The sequence below is a fragment of the Silene latifolia genome, chromosome 1 (assembly GCF_048544455.1).
Source record: "Silene latifolia isolate original U9 population chromosome 1, ASM4854445v1, whole genome shotgun sequence".
In the NCBI taxonomy this organism is placed as follows: Eukaryota; Viridiplantae; Streptophyta; class Magnoliopsida; order Caryophyllales; family Caryophyllaceae; genus Silene; species Silene latifolia.
Genome location: NC_133526.1, coordinates 106,599,105 through 106,604,354, shown reverse-complemented (window position 1 = coordinate 106,604,354; position 5,250 = coordinate 106,599,105). Strand labels below are relative to the sequence as shown.

At 39.3% G+C, this 5,250-nt stretch overlaps 1 non-coding gene across 1 annotated transcript; it reads right to left on the bottom strand.

The window, feature by feature from the left end:
• Positions 1 to 4,836: 4,836 nt before the first annotated feature.
• Positions 4,837 to 4,943, bottom strand: LOC141620048 (small nucleolar RNA R71). Its single transcript, XR_012531871.1, has one exon. It is a non-coding gene; the product is annotated as a small nucleolar RNA R71 (small nucleolar RNA).
• Between the last annotated feature and the right edge of the window lie 307 nt (positions 4,944 to 5,250).

The window sequence follows — 5,250 nt, the reverse complement described above, 5'->3', positions numbered from 1 at the left end:
GGGTAGATAAGATAAGGGAAATGAGGGATGGTGGGGGTGTTTATAAAGAAAAAGGGGTGGGAGACGAGCGGATGAGGGTCGGGCTCGGGCGGACTTCATGAAGTTTCCAGCTAAAATCAAAGGAATCCGAGCGTCTTGAAGTCGGGACGAGCGTCTTCGAGGGGGAATCTGAGCGTCTCGGAATGAATACGCGTGGATCCTGAGTCAGTGATCTTGGCTCTTTTGAGACTGGCTGGGGACCAGCGTCTCGTGATTGAGACGAGCGTCTCCTGTGGGACGAGCGTGTTTCTGGGAATCCGAGCGGATTCTCTTCGAGCTAAAAACTATTTCCAAGTCCATTCTCAGGACGACCGTCTCAGGACTGGTACGAGCGTCTTGCCTGACGAGACGAGCGTCTTATTTTGAATCCGAACGGATTATGGATCAGGATCAAGTAATGCTCATGACAAGGCTCTGGACGAGCGTCTTGTTTTCGGGACGAGTGTCTCGTGCCGTCTTTCTCACTCCTTTATTATTTTCTTTCAAAAATCTCTCCCTTGCACCCTTTTGTGATTCCTTCTTATCTTTTTCTGAAATTATGCTCAATAAATGGGTAAGAAACCCTCTCTCACTACTCTCATGCAAGAAATGCGAAATGTGAAATTATATATTATACAATGTAAAGATTATGGGAATAAATATTTTACAATTAGTGGTTTGAGATAGGACTCCACCAAACTAGTTCAAATTGTCGAGATTCTTTGTCCATAGAGCTCAAGGCCCTTAGAAGAAGATCAAAGGCTTGTGAACAAGCCCCAAATATGCATAAGTATGGTTTGCTTAACTTCAAAACAAAGCTTGGCCAAGGCAATTTGTTATTCATTCTCTTTTTCACCTTCCTCTTGGCACTTGAGTATTTGTAATGCTTCAAACCAACAATCCCAAGATTCTTGTCAATGAAGTATGGCTCACTTTTGTCCGGAAACTTCCGCTTGCCATCTTCCTTTTTCATTTTGGTGATGATGACAGCGTTTTGATTACTCAATCCTTCCAAAGTAGAAGGAGAATTCTCATAACATTGATGACTGGATACCTTAGGAATTGATGTTGTGGGTGCCAAATTTCCAAAAGCAAGTTCATTTGCAAGTTTGTTCTTGAGCTTTTCCACCAAGTATCCTTTATATGACGATTTGGCTTTTTAGAGGAGATTCACCATATCATCTCCAATAATCATAGGTTCCATGGTGGGGGTAAAATAGTCTTCATACGCAATAGGGAAAGAGCATTTTCCTTCTTCATGATAAGATATCTCAAATTTCTCAAGGATAGGTCCTCAAGTAGAGTGATCTCACAAACTTCCCTTTCCTTACTCCATGAGTTCTTGCAAAACACGATCTTGTCATCTTGGCTATCTTCATAGGAATCATAAATGGGGGCTTCATCTTTCATCAATAATCCTTCATCCACCATCTCAATGTTCACATCAAAAGACACACCCTCATACTCACAAAGGCTAAGATTATATGGCTTACTCAACCTCGTGTCTTCTTTATTGAATACAACACTTTCATACTCATAAAAGCTCAAAAGGATTGGCTCCTCCCACTTCTTATCGAAGGTAAACCCTTCAAACTCGCATTGATGATCAATTTCTAAGGAATGGCGAGGAGTATTTACTTGGGCTTCTTTTATTTGGGCAATTTGGATCTCCAATTCCTCACCTTGGGTAACAATGCCTTGAAGAACATCGTCCCTATTTTGGCTCTCCTCTAGCATTTGTTTGAAGAAGTTTTGTTGATCTTCCATCATTTGGAGGATTACATTTTGAATGGGTTCATCTTCTTGTTGTGGGTGGGTGTAAAAGTGGTTGTATTGTGGCAATTGAAATTCATTATGAAGTGGGTATTGGGTGGGTGGTTGTTGTGGATATTGGATGTGCTAATTTTGGTGGGAAAATTGGGGGTAGTAGTTAGGATTTTCATTGTATGAGTTGTAAGGTAGGTTTGTGTTGAGTTGCTCCTCAAACTCCCCATACCCATAGTCATACTCAAAAAATCCACCATATACTCCATATGTCATGTCTTGAGCCATCATAGCTACGACAAGGAAACAACCACAAACAAGGAAACTACACAAAAATGGTAAGAACGATCCTTGAGGAACAAGTTCCTCAAGGTTAGAGCAAAATTAAAAAAGACAAACAAGTAAGAACTTAATCACATAACACCGTCCCCGACAATGGCGCCATTTTGACGGGACGTGGTCGTCACACACCCAATCAAACACATTTATATTCTTAACAAACAACTAGTTAGTGGTTAAGTCGAGGTCGATCCATGGGACGGTGTGCTTTGGGTTCTAAGTCTATCTATCTCAATTTATGCTAATGTCACAATTGATTTGGGTTTGTAGTTGGTGAGTCTAGACTAATAGAAGTAATAAAGTAAAACAAGCAATAAAAGGTGTAGAAAAATAATAAAGGATACTAGGATGTCATGGGGTCATAAGGGATTTATGGGAGTTGATCATACAAACATGTTCTCAATTAAATAGCAAGCACTTATTATTGTGATGGGATCGAGTTGGTGTATCTTTTACAATCCCTAAGAAGGTTTGGGTCCCGGAGCCGAATCGATTAGATTGTACAACACCTACAAGTCGACTTAATCCTTCCTATTCAACTATATGCATGGTCTAATGAGACTCGAGTTGGTTTATATCTTACAAGTCTCATTGAAAAGATGAGTGATGGGTAAGAAATGCAAGGATTCATAGGCTTAGCATTTCCTCAAACATAACATGTGCATAAGTTGAAATCACAACAAGCAAGCAAATTAATTATGAAAAACATATTAGATTAAGCATGAATCATTCCCCATGTTTGTTTCCCTTAATTCCCCATTAATTCTAGCTAAAAGACTACTCACTCATTATCATGGGAAACATGTCATTTATGGTGTCAATCATTACAACAAGTATAAGCATGATAATAAGATTGAGGAAATAAACAATAAAGGGTAAAAGGGTAAAAGAATTATACCAAACTTGAGATGATCCAAATGATAAAGAAAAGAAAAAAAGAAGAGAACTTGATTTATTGATGAAGAGTTGTCAATTCTCCAATAATAACCCAATAATCTTCAATTACCCAATAATAATAAACTTGAAAAATAATTAAGGAAAGATTAATGTGTAATTTTGTGGAATGATTGAGATTAGTCTATTCTATACTCCTAATCTAATCTAAGATAACTTTATATTGTGGGAACCTCCTTCTTTTGATTATTATAAATGGGGTATTTATAGTAGTGTATTACTAGGTTAAGTAAGGATAAATTAGTAAATAACAATGCTAAGTTTTTAAAGTGGAGAAATGCAAGTCTTGGAGATGAGCATATCGCGCTAGTCTCATCATCATCTGCTCGGATCAGGGAGGGAGACGCTCGGATAGTGAGGTGAGGAGACGAGCGTCTTCTGCTCGGGACGCTCGGATTGAGAGGGGGAGACGAGCGTCTTCTGCCTAATCCGCTCGGATTATTCCTCAGAATGGCCCTTACTTTTCCTCCTTTTGCATGCTCCTTATTCTTGTGTTGTCGGTCTTCGTTCTTGCCTTCTGTTTCACACTAGTCCATCCAATATCATCAATAAGCTTTCAAATATGCACGGGAGACGGGAATTTCTGCCTAATTATCTTCTTTCCTACAAAACATACGAAATGCACTAGGAAAGCAAGATAGAAAGCATTTGACGGATGAAATGGCTATGGAATGTTATGATAGTATGCAAAATAGGTTCAATTAGGGGACTAAATGTGCGCAATTATGAGTCACATCAGAATCCCCTATGAACCCATGACACACTAGTGCCTTTAATCATTTGTTTGCAAACCCCTCTAATTACTTTACTTTGTTTTCATTAATTTACATTCATCTTGTTGATTAGTTTAGAATACACCTCATCTCAACCCAACTTGTAACACCCCTAGACATAACTACTTGCAATTGAAAATCCTACATCAATACCCGTCCCTTGGGATCCGACCTTTACTTACCTCTTTGCTAAGAGTAGTTTGTGAAGTTATAAATATTGTTTTGGTTGGTAGCTTTTGACGACGAGTTTGAACCGAACCAAAAATGGCGCCGTTGCCGGGGACACTGTTCAATTGATTTGATTTTCGTTAATTGCTTTTAGTTGTGTCTTTCTTTCTTTACCTTGGGGAAGTTAATATCCTCAAGGTTGTTCTAATTATTTTTTAGTTGTTTGATATTTTGCATGACTAGGAGATCACAAGGTAATTAATTACCTATTGATTCCGAGATTGAAAGGACCTTAACCAACAATAGAAGAGTTGCTAGAGGTAATTCAAGAGTAGTAGGTATTGGTGAGATTGTGGACATTCAACCAAATAACATTAAGTTTTCCAACCCTTTTGCAAGAGAAGGAGAGGGTAACCCAATTCAAAACCCACAACAAAATCAACGTACAATGCCTAAATTTTCATCACATTCCGTACCAACCGAGGAGAACCTACCAAACGGTACTCCTACACCACCACATTTAACCGGTAATTTCATTGCCAAATCCGCATTCATACAATTAGTTGAGAGAAGTCAATTTGGAGGGATGCATAGTGAAGACCCTCGTTCACATATGGAGACGTTTTGTGACTATTGTGATGCAATTTCTCAAACCGGAGTTACTCAAGACCAAATCCGATGGGTATTGTTTCCTTTTTCTTTGATCGGTACCACAAAGCAATGGTTGAAGAGCCTAGACAAGGCTACCCTTGGTATTGATTCATGGAAGAAGTTAGCACTTGCCTTCTACAAGAAATTCTACCCTCCGGAGAAGACTAATATGTTGAGATCCCAAATCACCGGGTTCAAGCAAAGGTATGACGAATCATTATATGAAGCATGGGAGAGATTTAAGGACACTTGTCGTTCTTGTCCACACCATGGGCTTAGTGAGTGGTTCCTTGTGCAACAATTTTGGAACGGCCTATATGAAGACTCCCGCAATATTCTTAATATGAGATCCAATGGGATGTTTACCGAAGTTGATGACAATCAAACATGGGCCAAAATCGAAGAGATGGCGGTTCATAATTCCCAATATAGTAGGCCTCGAAAGGCCACTAGAGGAGGAAAGCATGAGGTAGATTCCATCACTCAATTGGGTGCTCAACTAAATGCTCATATTGACACCATCAATTTGAAGTTTAAGAAGGCCACGGCTAAGCTTGATGAAGCTTCCAAATCACCCAAACAA